Raw genomic sequence first — 15,960 nt, 5'->3', positions numbered from 1 at the left:
AACATCACGTGCTCGGCAGACTCGATGATGTCCGGGCACTGCGGGCACTCAGGGGACGAGGCGAATTCCTTATTGTGCAGGTACTCACGGAAAAATCCGTGCCCGGAGAGCACCTGACACAGATGGAAATTCACCTCTCCGTGTTTCCTTTGGTGCCACGCAGCTGGGTCGGGGAGAACTCGCCGGGTCCATCGGGCGAACCGTCCTCCCGTTCTGCCAACCTCGTCCCACTTGTCCTGCCACTGGTGGTATGTGGCGAGACGCTCCTGCTCCCGCATCTCTTTAGCCGACAGACCCCCAGGGTCGGCGTTCACTCTACGATGGTAATAGCGTGCGTCCTCTTTTACCAACAGCGCTATTGGGATGGTGCCCGCTATCACTGCGGCAGCGTCGTATGAGATTGTCCGGAATGCGAAGGATGCTCCGACCACAACCCTCTTCTGGACCCTCTCCAGCAGCCGTTGCTCCTCCCTGGTTTCGACACCCTCGTGCCACACCGGTGCACCGTAGCGGAGGATGCTATTGACGACCGAAACCAGGAGGCGACGCTTCTTGCACTTTGGCCCACTGTGCCGTCGCATCAACAGTGCAAGTGCTGTCGCTACTCGAGAAGCCTTTTGAGTGACCTGCTTGACGTGCTCTGACCACTTTAGATTGTGTTTGATGCGCACTCCTAGATATTTGATGTCGGTTGCCGAACGAAGAGGAACTCCGTTGATGTTAACCGGGATGTTCTTGTAATCCTTCTTCTTCTTCGACACCATCACAATATCTGTCTTAGCTGCGGCGAGCTCCAGCTGGTGTTCGCGCATCCATGCCACAACCCTATTCACAGACTCCTCCGCCAAGCTCGCGGCCAGTGCTGGCGTGGGTCCTGGTGCCAGGAGCACGAGGTCGTCAGCGAAGGCGACGAGCTCTACACCGGCGGGCATGTCGATGGACAGGACGGCGTCATACATGGTGTTCCACAGCGTCGGACCAAGTATGGAACCCTGTGGGACTCCCGCCGACAATTCCCGGGTGACCGGACCGTCCGACGTCTCATAAACCAGCAGCCGTCCCCGAAACCAGCTTTCCAGTATCCGCTGCAGGCATGCCGGAACGTGCTTTTCTTGCAGTGCTTTGGCGATGGACCGCCAGCTCGCCGTGTTAAAAGCATTGCGTACATCCAATGACACCACCATCAGACACTTGTTAGCCCTCCGATCCGTCATTCGGTGGGCCATCGCGCGCTGGCCGGCCTCCTTAACACGTTCAATCGCCTGAATTGTAGACCTGCCCTTTCTGAATCCATACTGAGACGGCGACAGGCGAGGGTGATCTGGATCTTCCAGGTGTTCATTCAGGCGATCCAAGATCAGCCGCTCCAAGATCTTGCCTGATCCGTCGAGCATCCCAAGAGGCCGAAAGGATGACGGATCGCCCTGAGGTCTTCCGTGCTTGGGTAGCAAGGCAAGTCGTTGTCGCTTCCAGTCAGCGGGAAAGGTGCATTGATCGAAGCACTCCTGGAACACGCGGCGAAACGTCTCCGTGTGCTCGCGAACAGCGACCCTCAGTGCCGCATTGATGATGCCATCGGGTCCCGGGGCCTTAGTGGGCACCATCCGCACCGCGATCGCCAAAAGCTCCTCATCCGACACCTCCCTCACTGGCTCCTGCGTTGTCTGCCCCCAATCGACCAGATCCGGTGCCGGCCACTCAAAAGTGCCATGATCCGGGAAGAGTTCCGACACGACGTGCTGTAGAATCGCAGGATCTCGCTCCGGGGGGACGCGGCTACCCTTAAGGCGTGACGTTACTACCTTGTAGGCAGTGCCGAAGACGTTGTCCTCAGCTTCCGCAATCATCTCATCAAAGCTACGGTCCTTGCTTGCCTTGATGGCACGGGCGAGTTCCTTCTTACAGCTCTTGTGCCGTTCTCTGGCCAACTCTCGCTGTGCACCGGTTCCGGCAGTCAAAATCGCATCCTCAGATGACTTGCACTGCTCCCTGAGTAGGCCGATTTCCTGCGTCCACCAGTACATTTCCGGTCTCACCAAAAACTGCGCTGGCGGTGCCCTCTGCATCACCTCATCGCATGCTCTAGTAAGTCCAGCGGTGAGAGTCGCCGGTGATACAGCCACTTCGGCAAACCCGGAAGCCTGGAGCGCGATCTGGAAGGCTTCGGGATGGAATTGACGCAACTTCCATCTCGGTCCAATCTGCTCGCGTTGTCGCTGCCGGTCGCGATGCTGGTTCTGTTGTTGCGGTTGCCTCTGCTGATGTGGTGAAGCGCTGCTGACTGGTGTCGCGGATACGCTGAATCTCACGTATCTGTGGTCACTGTTGGTGAAAGTGTCGAGCACCCGCCAGTCGTTACCGGGTTCAATGGCCGGACTGGCGAAGGACACGTCGACCACACTTTCAGTAGCACTGCCGTTGCCGACGAACGTGGGCACACTGCCGCGGTTCAAGATCGCCAGGTCAAGCTGGTCGACGACCTCGGCGAGATCTTCACCACGCGGCTTCGTCCTCGCGCTGCCCCATCGCACGTGCCAGGCGTTGAAGTCGCCCGCCAAGACTACGAGGGGGTGTGCTCTGGCCTCGATATCGATCTCGTCGAGCAGCCGCTGGTAGTCCTCGTCCGTCCATCCCGGTGTTGGTGGGGCGTAGCAAGAGATGAAGGTCACCCCCGCCACCTGGACCGACACCAGTCCTACCCTACTTGCCCAGACTCGCTGTATGGGCAAGGCTCCGGTCGTAATAACAGCTGCCTTCGCTGTCGAGTCCACCGCCCAGTTCCCGTTATTGGGTGGAACACGGTAGATCTCCGACGCCAGCACAATGTCGATCCTTTGCTCCCGTGCGGTCTGGAGCATGAGGTCTTGTGCTACCCTGCTGCGCGCCAAGTTGATCTGGAGGATCTTCAACCCAGCGTCACGCCCTCTAACAGTGGTGTTCGAAACTAGCGGGAACATGACGGCTGGCTACTTCCGCTGCAAACCGGTGAACCTGTCTGATGTTGTCCGGAACACGTAAGGCACTTGGGGCCCGAGCTGCACTCCTTGGCCTTGTGCTGCTTCGATCCGCACCGGAAGCAGCACTTGGAGTAGTCAGGGCCGGTGCACTCGCGAGAGCGGTGCCCCTTGCCAAAGCAGCGGTAGCAGAGCTGCTCTCCTGCAGGGACCGATGCGAGCGCCTGCACGACGCAACTCGTGTTCCCTATGGTGACCCGGTGACCGTCGAGAAGCTGGCACTGCCCGCGCGGCAGCTTGATATGGGCTTTCTGCAGCCCGTCGTACCGCCGCCACATCCGAACTGCCTCGCCCGGAACTGTCAGCCCCGCCTGTCGCTTAATCGCCGAAATCAAGTCGTCGACAGTCGCCAGCATGTCGATTCCTGTGATCGCAGCCGTCTGCTTGTCGACAAGGAGGTGGGCCACTCCATCCTCCTTGATGGCTTCGCTGACATCGGCCAGCACACTCTCGCAGTCCGTGTTCGGCTTCAACCACAGCGACAGCTTCCGCTCCCCTGTGCGGCAAACCCTCGCCACGAACTGATCCACATTGGTCTTGGAACGCACTGCCTTGTATGTGTCGAGGAAGGCCTTGCCCTCGTTGGCCTCTAGGACGATCACCGCAGGCCTCTCCACTTTAGCAGCGCTTTTTCCCGCTTTCTGTGGTGCTGCTCTCTTGTCTCCCTTGGCCACGACTTTAGCAAAGGATGCTGGCTCCGCATGCACCTTGGCTGCCACAGCCGCTGCTTTCTTTACCTTCGGTTTTGGCTTTTCTGGAGCCATGGCCTGGGACGAGACGGCCTCGACCGGGATCTCGGGGACATCAGGGGTGATGACGTCGTCCATGCCCGTCGGTTCGCCCTCTTTCTTCTTGCCGTGCCTTGCCCGGGTCCGCTTTCGTTTGAGAGTGTCGCCAGGTGGATGCTGGCTTTGCCCAACAGCACTGGAGTCGACGACATGTTGTTGTTGCTGCTGCGTAGCTACCGCCAACTCTCCCATCGAGTGGAGTCCACTTTGGAGCAGCATAAGTTCTCTTTCGCTGGCTGCCGCACGCTCGCGCAGGCTGTTGTTTTCACGCTTCAGCTCACTGTTTTCACGAGTTATCAGCTTCAGCTTCATCTTAAGCTCTGTGTCGCCATCCTTGGCCGTTGCCCGGCTAGCCTCCATCTCGCTAACCTTCGCGAGGAGGGTCTCGACGGTTGCCCGGAGTTCCCTCAACTCACTACTGAGGCTTGCAACTGACGGCGCCTGCTGCGGTGCTTCGGCCACTTGCTGGACGACGGTTGAGTTCATCTCGTCCTCTTCGCTCTCCTCGGACAACTCCATATCGCTGGCTTGCAGGGCCATTCGCTGCAGCACTACCATTGGCCGAGTGGGCGCCGCTGTCGATGGCGCGATGCTGCCTCCCTTTCGCGGCCGAGTCAACGGCAGCGCAGCCGATGGTGATGAAGATGTCGTTGCATCGTCCCTGTCGTCCTCCGTTGATGGTGCGGGAGCATCACAGGTGGACCGGAGCCTGGCCGACTTACGCGTCGAAGGCACCCCCGATGCCTGCTCCATTCCCTAACTGCTTCGTCGAAAATCCCCAACGCCAAAAATGCCGACAAATGCCGAAAGATCGCCCGTTTCCCAAGCAGTCGTGGGCAAGGGGGGAAGGGATTCGGCTTGTGGGGGGGGGGGAGGGGGAGGGGGGTCGAGGGGCTGCGGATGCACAAAATTTGTCCGGGTGCAATCACTTACCGCTCGTCGAAAAGCTCTTTTTTCGCTGCTTCCGCGTATTTCCAGCAGCTGCCCGAATTTTCTTGCACCGGAGACACTTTAACGCCGTAAGGTAGGCAGTCCGAACTTGCTTGGTGTTCCCAGGGCGAAAGAGCGGGGACACTTTACTGACTGAAGGCGCCGTGCAGTAGGCAATCTCTAGTTGCTCAGCGTTCCCTGGGCTACTAACCGGAGACACTTTCTGGAAGGCGCCGCAAAGTAGGCAATCAGCTTAGCGGAGACACTTGGTGGATTGTGGGTGCCGTGAAGTAGGCAATCCTGGCGCCGTGGAGTAGGCAATTTCTAAGCGGGGACACTTCACGGATTGCAGGTGCCGTGAAGTAGGCAATCCCAGCGCCGTAGAGTAGGCAATTTCGGTGCAAGTGTCGTCCGTGTTGCCGCCTGGTAGGAGTTATAACGGCCAATTCCAACGGTTTTTTCGGATTAACGGCCGAATTGAAAAAACGGCCGTTTTAAGCTTCCAGCGCCAACTGTCGCTTCAAACTCAATCGGGTTTGAGAGAATGGATCTTCCCGGACGGAGCCACACCGATTCCTCGACCCGGCGACCGTAAACACGCCTCCAAATGTCGTAACGGTCGCCGATTTCGTGTTTTTCACTATTTTTCACTTTTTCACTATGAAAAACACATGCACTGACTCGCGTATTATTTTTAAAAAATAGTAAATTCACTCCTCTAACAGAATATCACCACTTTTTTACCAATTTAACGGTGAAAAACACGGGTTCCGATCACTTTTTACACTTTTTTTTTGAGGTACGGCTATTCCCCATACAAAATGTAAACAAACACTTTTTCACCGTTTTATTAATTGAAATCCATGATTTCAGTGCGGTTTTCACTACTAATCTGTAGATTGGCACTAGTTTTAACGATTTGAATAAACTTTTCCGGGTTCTTTTCACTTTTTACACGAAATTTTTGCAAAAAACACGGAGCGACGCTCAGCACGTGTTGACGCTACGGCGTTTGACAGCTCACTACAGGGATAACTGGCTTGTGGCCGCCAAGCGTTCATAGCGACGTGGCTTTTTGATCCTTCGATGTCGGCTCTTCCTATCATTGCGAAGCAAAATTCACAAAGCGTAGGATTGTTCACCCTTTCAAGGGAACGTGAGCTGGGTTTAGACCGTCGTGAGACAGGTTAGTTTTACCCTACTGGTGTGCAAGTACTATCTCAATGGAATTCCTGTGCAGTACGAGAGGAACCACAGGTACGGACCAATGGCTCAATACTAGTCCGAGCGGACTTTGGTATGACGCTACGTCCGTCGGATTATGCCTGAACGCCTCTAAGGTCGTAACCGAACCAGGCTGGTAGTATATGTATAGGAGTCGTTAGCTAGATGGCTAATAACATCACGAGACCGGATTGAGTCTTCTATAGACTCTTTCCATTTATTGGAAACCCTCAAACTGAGCCTATCGCGAGTGCGCTCGCCGAAGTACCTGAAGTGGGAAAAGGCGTTGTGCTTGCCGATCTTCCAAGAATAGTTTCGACTCCTAAGACCACCCGAAAACGACGGGTTTGCAGGCTGGGCGCTACGCATTGAAGAGAGATGTACATTTCGATCCTTTCAGGCGACCCATGCTTGGTGGTTGTGTGCGGTGTGCTCCCCCCGGGGGGCACATGCGGCATACCGTGTGTGGACTAGTTGGACCCACCCTTGCGGTGGACCGACCGGTCAGTGGTGTTTGCGGGTTAACACATGCGAGCGTTGCGGCCCAGAGGCCTTACCGCCTTTCACTGCGGGTTCGTCAAGAACTTGGAGATGGTCGCAACGCATCGGGTCCTCCCGGGGTACTTGGTGTTTGGATGCTGGCTTGGTGATTAAACACTTGATATTCCATCTTCGGATGAATTTCGGGTGTCACCTGTTGCCTAAGACCACTTGCATGTTTAGCTCGCCGTGGGGTAGCAAGCGTTGTGATCTAATGGCCTTACCGGGCAAACACTTTCGGTTCGTCAAGGACTTGGAGTGCCGGGACGGGTTGGCGGATCCATCACTCTGAGTATGCCGGGTTGATACTTGGGGTTGGTTTGGTTTTGGTGACCCAATACTAGATGTACCATCTCGGTGGTATGTCAGTATCACCTATACTCCAGACCACTTGCATGGTTAGCAAGCGTTGTGATCTAATGGCCCATCCGGGCAAACACTTTGGGTTCGCAAGGACTTAGAGTGCCGGGACGGGTTGGCGGATCCAACACTCTGGGTACCTCCGGGTACTTGGGGTTGGTTGAGGACTTGGTGAACAAACACTTGATGAACACTCTTCGGATGTACTTCGGGTGTCACCTGTTGTCCGAGGCCACTTGCATGGTAGCAAGCGTTGTGATACAATGGCCCTACCGGGCAAACACTTTGGGTTCGCAAGGACTTGGAGTGCCGGGACGGGTTTGCGGATCCAACACTCTGGGTACCTCCGGGTACCTGGGGTTGGTTGAGGACTTGGTGAACAAACACTTGATATACACTCTTCGGATGTACTTCGGGTATCGCCTGTTGTCCGAGACCACTTGCATGGTTAGCAAGCGTTGTGATACAATGGCCCTACCGGGCAAACACTTTGGGTTCGCAAGGACTTGGAGTGCCGGGACGGGTTGGCGGATCCAACACTCTGGGTACCTCCGGGTACTTGGGGTTGGTTGAGGACTTGGTGAACAAACACTTGATATACACTCTTCGGATGTACTTCGGGTATCGCCTGTTGTCCGAGACCACTTGCATGGTTAGCAAGCGTTGTGGTCTAATGGCCCTACCGGGCAAACACTTTGGGTTCGCGAGGACTTAGAGTGCTGGTAGTGGTTGGCGGACCCAACACTCTGGGTACCTCCGGGTACTTGGGGTTGGTTGAGGACTTGGTGAGCAAACACTTGATATACACTCTTCGGATGTACTTCGGGTATCGCCTGTTGTCCGAGACCACTTGCATGGTTAGCAAGCGTTGTGGTCTAATGGCCCTACCGGGCAAACACTTTGGGTTCGCGAGGACTTAGAGTGCTGGTAGTGGTTGGTGGACCCAACACTCTGGGTACCTCCGGGTACTTGGGGTTGGTTGAGAACTTGGTGAAGATACCCCTGTCACCTTGTTCGAGGCCACTTGCATGGTCGCAAGCGTTGTGATACAATGGCCCTACCGGGCAAACACTTTGGGTTCGCAAGGACTTGGAGTGCTGGTAGTGGTTGGCGGGTCCAACACTCTGGGTACCTCCGGGTACTTGGGGTTGGTTGAGGACTTGGTGAACAAACACTTGATATACACTCTTCGGATGTACTTCGGGTATCGCCTGTTGTCCGAGACCACTTGCATGGTCAACGGTTGAGGTGGTGATGGCGGGTCGGTGCTGTAGGGTGCCGGCCTGTTGGCTGCCTTGGCCGGGTTGGTTGGTTAACACTTGATTGAGCTTGCACCCGAGGGTAATGGCACTTGAAGGTGGGTACCGGCCGGCTGACCTGGTGTGATGGTTGGTTGGTGAACACTTGGCGGTACTTGCACTTGGCTGTGCTTGGACTTGAAGGTGGGATCCGGCTGGCCTAGGCCATTGGTGGTTGGTTGGTGGGTTAGCCCTTAGCTGGGCTGGCTGGCTGGCTGGCCATCGGTGGTGTGGTGTGGTGTGGTGTGTGGAGTCGAGCATCGCGCGCCGTTGCCTTCTTCGGAGTGTTGTAGGTACGCAAGTGCTTGCAGTGCAAAGAGGTTGGTGATGGAGTGACATTGCCTTCACCATGGAGTTGCGGGTACTTAGGTACTTGCAAGGAGATGGTGGTATGGTGGTGTTGCGTGTGTGGTGTTCGATTAGAAAGATATAATTTCTAAGTCCGGATTAGTGCTGTCAGTGGGGCCCCCGCTAACAGGTCCTGCACGGCCACCGTGGGGCTTGACTTGGCGCTATTCCGGACTTGGGGCGATCACGATGTCCCCGTGCGGGACTTAGAAGATGGAAGAACACAAGTACCCTTATCCCATGACTTGTGAGCGATTGGCATACGTTACCACATGAAGAGAAAAATTGGCTAAGTCCCGGATCCATATTATATGAACAGAATAATCGGCTAAGTCCCGGATCCATATTATATGAAGAGAAATATCGGCTAAGTCCAGGATCCATATTATATGAAACGAAAAATCGGCTAAGTCCCGGATCCATATTATATGAAGAGAAAAATCGGCTAAGTCCAGGATCCATATATTATAACCTAATAATCGGCTAAGTCCAGGATCCATATATAATAACCTAATAATCGGCTAAGTCCAGGATCCATATTATATGAAGAGAAAAATCGGCTAAGTCCAGGATCCATATATGATAACCTAATAATCGGCTAAGTCCAGGATCCATATTATATGAAGAGAAAAATCGGCTAAGTCCAGGATCCATATATAATAACCTAATAATCGGCTAAGTCCAGGATCCATATAACATGAAGAGAAAAATCGGCTAAGTCCCAGATTGGGTCTGTCAGAAATACACTTCCAAGTTACCACACAAGCAAGCAAGATGGCCTAGTGATGGATCCATATGATATGAAGAGAAAAATCGGCTAAGTCCAGGATCCATATAATATGAAGAGAAAAATCGGCTAAGTCCCAGATTGGGTCTGTCAGAAATACACTTCCAAGTTACCACACAAGCAAGCAAGATGGCCTAGTGATGGATCCATATGATATGAAGAGAAAAATCGGCTAAGTCCCAGATTGGGTCTGTCAGAAATACACTTCCAAGTTACCACACAAGCAAGCAAGATGGCCTAGTGATGGATCCATATGATATGAAGAGAAAAATCGGCTAAGTCCAGGATCCATATAATATGAAGAAAAAAATCGGCTAAGTCCCAGATTGGGTCTGTCAGAAATACACTTCCAAGTTACCACACAAGCAAGCAAGATGGCCTAGTGATGGATCCATATGATATGAAGAGAAAAATCGGCTAAGTCCCAGATTGGGTCTGTCAGAAATACACTTCCAAGTTACCACACACGCAAGCAAGATGGCCTAGTGATGGATCCATATGATATGAAGAGAAAAATCGGCTAAGTCCAGGATCCATATAATATGAAGAGAAAAATCTTCTAAGTCCCAGATTGGGTCTGTCAGAAATACACTTCCAAGTTACCACACAAGCAAGCAAGATGGCCTAGTGAAGGATCCATATGACATGAAGAGAAAAATTGGCTAAGTCCAAGATTGGGTCTGTCAGACATACACTTTCAAGTTACCACACAAGCAAGCAAGATGGCCTAGTGATGGATTCATATAATATGAAGAGAAAAATCGGCTAAGTCCCAGATTGGGTCTGTCTGAAATACACTTTCAGTTTACCACATGAGCAAGCAAGTTACCACATGAAGAGAAAGCCGGCAAAGTCCGGGAATGTTACCACATGAACTGGAAAATGGGCAAACACCTACCTTTACAGGGAACGTGAATAAGTAAGGCTGTAGACATCGGATCGACAAGCCAAAGACTGATATGGAAAGGAAATGAGTAGTACTAGCTTTCCTGAGAGTTGCAGAGCTTAGACTGCATATGAACGAAAGTTATTAAGCGTCAAAGTCAGAGAAGTTACCCAAAGGAACACAAGTTCCAACTTAGAGCATGTATACCGCCTAGACGGTAAGAGGTACGGCCAGGCTGAGGAATAAGGAAATGTTGGCCAACATGTTCCCTAACTATCCCCCGAAGACCGCAAAGCAATCCAACATCAACCAAGAAAGTTATAGCCCGATCAAGGAAACACCTACTTTGCACCGATATTGCACCAAATACATGTACCAAGCACCTTCGGTTGCATACCTGCAGGGGTTTACCATAGTAGGCCATGGAAGACCGATATACCGAACATAATCACTTTCTATCTCCTCGGGTGTTTTAGATAGCGCTTTGCGGTACAAGAACGAAAGTTAGACTTTATCTTGGTGCATCTTTTTGCCCAAGATCACAAGACCCTATCTACCAAGGCAAGAAAGTTGTGTGGGGACAAAATGTCCAAAAGTGCCCAAAGTGGCACACTTGAACCATATATTCGAGAAAAACACAAGTGTGGGCCCGAGCTAGCAAGTTGAAATGTTCTGACCGTCAGTAGCCCTAGTTGAGGTGCACTTATCATTATATGAGGCCAACGTGCCAGCTAGTCTCTAAAGGGGCGATATGGGTGTTCCAAGGTTTGTACCCAATTGAGGAAAAAACAGGGTAAGGTACGGTGTACCGCGAATAACTCGGGCTATAGATGTCCGATCGATGAGTTTGGCATATGTATGGAAAGGTCTCGACGAGACCTAACTACCCTGAAAGTATGAAGGCAAAGACTTGAATGACCGGGAAGTTATTAAGTGCACAAGTGGTAAAGTTGCACCAAAGTCCATGTTACCCGAAGTGGTACATGAACACCCAATATTCGACCAAAACACAAGTTTAGAGACGAGCTAGCGAGCTACATTGTTCAGACCGTCAGTAGCCCGCATCAAGACACGCATTTCATTATATTGAGCCTAGCCGCTAGCTCGACTCGAAGTCGGTCATATGGTTGGTTGATGGTTTGGACCGACCACGTGGTGTACCAAGGTGATGTACCTTTCATGAATTAAAACTCTGGCTGTATGGCACTGAGCGACAAGCTAAGGTGTGATTTGGAATAGTCTTGAGTGGGACTATTTAGGAAAAATGCGAACAAAAAATCACAAAGTCCTTGGGCGAAGCTATTAGCGAAACATAGAGCAAATTGGTACCAAAAACTATGGAAATGGGACTTGAGTCAAAAATAACCGCAAGTTGGAGAAGAGATAGCAAGCTTGCGTAGAACATTTATAACTAGTGCGTGGTATGACCAACAAAAATTTGTATGGGGCCAAGGCGCTGGCTGGCCTCCAAAGTGGTGATATGGGCGATTCAAAGTTTGTACCCAAGTATGAACAAGTATGGAAAAAACAGGGTAAGGTACCAAGTACCATGAATAACTTCGGCTGTAGATGGCCTAGCGAGGCAAACCGCATATCGTTGGAAAGGTATTGGGGAGACCTATCTACCCTGAAAGTTTCATGAGGCTGAGTTGAAAGACCACGGAGATATTAGGTGATGATGGTCCAATTCGGGGACCAAGTCGCAGGAAATGGCGCTTGACCAAAATCACCCTTGGAAGGTGAATACCGGCTTACCGGTAAGAGATAGCGACTTGGCGTAGAATATTCATAAGTTGGGCGTGTAGAGACGCAACTTTTATTATATGGGGCCAACCCGGTCAGGGTGCTCCAAGTCGGTCGTTTGGTTGGTTTATGGTTTGGGCCGACCACGTGGTGTGCCAAGTTGAGGTACCTTTCATGAATTATAACTTGGTCAGTTTGCCACCGAGCGACAAGCTGCGGTGTGTTTTGGAATGGTCTTGAGTGGGACTATCAAGGAAAAATACCAATCGAAAATCAGCTTGTCCATGGCCGAAGCTATTAGTGAAACATATAGCAAAATGGGTCCAAAAACGAATGAAATGGGAATTGGACCAAGAATAACGGCAAGTTGGAGAAGAGATAGCAAGTTGGCGTAGAACAATTATATTTGGTGCATGGCATGACCAACAAAAAAGTATATGGGGCCAAGGTGCTAGCTGGCCTCCAAAGTGGAGATATGGGCGATCCAAAGTTTGTACCCAAGTACGAACAAGTATGGAAAAAACAGGGTAAGGTACCAAGTACCATTAATAACTTCGGCTGTAGATGGCCGAGCGAGGCAAACGGCTCACCGTTGGAAAGGTCTTGGAGAGACCTATCTACCCTGAAAGTTTTATGAGGCTGAGTTGAAAGACCACGGAGATATTAGGTGATGATGGTCCAATTCGGGGACCAAGTCGCAGGAAATGGCACTTGACCAAAATCACCCTTGGAAGGTGAATACCGGCTTACCGGTAAGAGATAGCGACTTGGCGTAGAATATTTATAAGTTGAGCGTGTAGAGACGCAACTTTCATTATATGGGGGCAACCCGGTCAGGGTGCTCCAAGTCGGTCGTTTGGTCGGTATATGGTTTGGGCCGACCACATGGTGTACCAAGTTGAGGTATCTTTCATGAATTATAACTCGGTCAGTTTGCCACCGAGCGACAAGTTGCGGTGTGTTTTGGAATGGTCTTGAGTGGGACTATCAAGCAAAAATACAAACAGAATATCAGCTTGTCCATGGCCGAAGCTATTAGTGAAACATATAGCAAAATGGGTCCGAAAACGAATGAAATGGGACTTGGACCAAGAATAACGGCAAGTTAGAGAAGAGATAGCAAGTTGGCGTAGAACAATTATATTTGGTGCATGGCATGACCAACAAAAAAGTATATGTGGCCCAGGCGGTAGCTGGCCTCCAAAGTGGAGATATGGGCGATACAAAGTTTGTACCCAAGTATGGCAAAAACTGGTAGAGGTACCTTTCATGAATTACTGCTCAGGCTGTATGGCACTTAGCGGGACGCTTGGCTCTGGTATGGAATAGTCTTGAGTGGGACTATCAAGGAAAAATACGAACAAAAAATCACCATGTCCACGGACGAAGGTATTAGCGAAACTTAGAGCGAAATTGCGACCAAGTCGCTGGAAATGGCCCTTGGACCAAGTATACCGTCAAGGCGGTACGAGATAGCGAGTTGACGTGGAATATTTATAAGTTTGCCTACACGAGACGAAAGTTTAGTTATATGGGGCCAACCCGCTCAGGGTTGTCCAAGTCGGTCATATGGCTGATCGAAATTTTCGACCAAGTACTGAGAAAACAGGGTAAGGTACCGTGTACCTCGAATAACTTTGGCTGTAGATGTCCGAGCGAGGCGAACGGCATAGCGTTGGAAAGGTCTTGAGGTGTTCTAGGCACCCTGAAAGTATGAGAAGGCTACCTGGAAAACTCGTGGAGATATTAGAGAAACATAGGGCCCAAAAGATACCAAGTCGCAGGAAATGGGCCCTCCATGAACACCCTAAAATCCCAATTACGGCTAAGTTGCAGGCCAGCTAGCGAAGTGAAATGTTCTAGGCATAACTAGAACACGTTAATGCGCAACTTTTTGAATCAGAACTTTTTTCGATATCTGGCCCCCAAAGGGGGGATATGGGCGATCAAAGGATTTTTCCAAGTTTCGGTACTTTTTACGGTATCGCTCATAGCTCCGGCTGTATGCAAGCAAATGACAATCTAAGACATGATTTGGAAAGGTATTGAGCAGTACTAACTTACGTTAGAACACAGCGAAGCGCTATCGGTTCATGGCAAGGCCGATATAAGCAGTCAAAGATGAAAAATGTTGACAAAATGAACAAAAATTACCTTGGTACGCGAATAGCGGCCAGGGATGAAGAGGTACGAAGGTGGTGTAGAAGAATTATAATTAGGGCTTGGTACGCTCTAAAAGTTTGCCGAAGACCGCAAAGCGCTCAGACCCATAGAAAGTGGCCATTTGGGCCGAACAGTGCGTGCAAAGAGGTGAAAATGCAAAAATTGCACTTTGGGGGGCGATTTGCGGGGGGAAGGAGGGGTCGGAGGGCAAAATGTCCCTTGACCAAAAAGTCTTATCTCGTCGAGATCTACAACATTGCCGAAGACCGCAAAGCGCTAGCTCGCAATCGAAAAATCGAGAATTTGAAAATTTTCTAAGTCTTGGGCTCCCTAAGGAAAAGTTTCAAAAATCACGTTTGTCCCCAATTTTGAAGGGGAAGGAGTCGGTTCCGGGGCATGGTGTCTTCGGCAAAAAGTCTTATCTTTTTGCGTACTTTCGACTAGTTCAATAAAAATTTTTGACCCAAAATTTGTTCGGCGGACCCCTAGGTCGAAAAACCCGAAAAAAGTCGAAAAAAGTCGAAAATGTCGAAAAATGAGAAAACCTCATATTCGGACTCTACACGAGCCCCAGATATTGAAAAGTGAAATCCGCGGTCGATTTGGAACAAAAAATTTACCTAGGCAAAGTTGTATGGAGGTAGGGACCCCTGAGAAAAAAGTTTGGTCCCGAGGCTCCTTGGACCACCAAGTCCCTAGGTCGGACCAAAATCGGAAAAAATCCGACCAAAGTCGAAAGTGTCGAAAATTTTAAAAAACCCCTTTTGGGGCCCTATGGCCTCCCTAGATAATGAAAAGTGAGGTCCGCGGCCGATCCGGAAGAAAAACTTGACCTAGGCAAACTTGTATGACGGTGGGGACCCAAAAAAATTTCGATGAGTGTAGTTTAGACAGGCCGGAAAATGTATCGGTGGTCCGTATCAAGGGACGTCTTTTAGTTCCATGGGGTGGTGGTCGTCGAACAAAGTCGCCTAGGTCGACCACCAGAAAGACCAGTCGTGTTGTAATGGATGTTTTGACCACTTTACTAGGGAAACCTAGTAGGTCGAAGCAAATTTGGGGTTCGAGATGAGTTGGTGAAAGTTGGTCCAACCTAGGTGTGCTTGGTGGAGGTTGACCATGAAAGTAGAGCATGATGGGAATGACCATAACTTTGGTTCTAGATGTCGGATCGGTACACTTTCGGCAGTTTTGGAAAGGTGAAGGCCTGCTCTAGCTATGTTTCCTACCAAGCTGAGCGCCTACTAGTGACCCGGAGGAGGTATTAAGGGTCAAAGGCAAAAAGGGGTACCCTAAAGTGCGTGTGACCAAGAAAATGGGAAAAACGGTATCGCCTATAGCTCAGGCTGTATGGCTCGGATCGGAAAGCTTGGATATGCGTTGGAAAGGTCTTGACGAGCGCTAGCTATGTGTCCTACCAAGCGAAGCGCTAGGTGTTGAGCAAGTCGGTCATATTAGAGGGCAAAGGTGAAAAATGGTGGTTTAGAGGCGAAAATTCACCTTATGATCGAAAATAGCGGGCGAACGATAAGAGCTACGAACACGGCGTAGAACAATCATAAGTACGTTACCACAAGACCTAACTTTGGCCAATATAGAGCGAGAAGATCGGAGGTACCCATCAGGGTGATATGGCTGGTTCAAAGTTGGACCAAAACGAGACTTGAGAAATGGATTGAAACACGGTATCGCGAATAACTCAGGCTGTATGGAACGGATCGACAAGCTTAGATCAGTGTTGGAAAGGTCGAACCGAGCGCTAACTATAATCCCAAACAACCGAAGCGCTAAGTGTTGAGCAAAACTGAGTTATTAAGCGACAAAGTGGAAAAATAATACCAAAATGGCCAAAAATCACACAAGACCAAGAATACCGAGC

General features: G+C 50.8%; 1 pseudogene; it reads left to right on the top strand.

Moving 5' to 3' along the window:
• LOC131292500 (large subunit ribosomal RNA) overlaps positions 1-6,380 on the top strand; it is a 10,862-nt pseudogene extending 4,482 nt beyond the window's left edge.
• The last annotated feature ends 9,580 nt before the right edge of the window (positions 6,381-15,960 follow it).

Source organism: Anopheles ziemanni (assembly GCF_943734765.1).
Source record: "Anopheles ziemanni chromosome X unlocalized genomic scaffold, idAnoZiCoDA_A2_x.2 X_unloc_68, whole genome shotgun sequence".
NCBI lineage: Eukaryota > Metazoa > Arthropoda > Insecta > Diptera > Culicidae > Anopheles > Anopheles ziemanni.
Note: the sequence above shows the minus strand (reverse complement) of the source record. Positions and strands in the feature narration are given on the sequence as shown.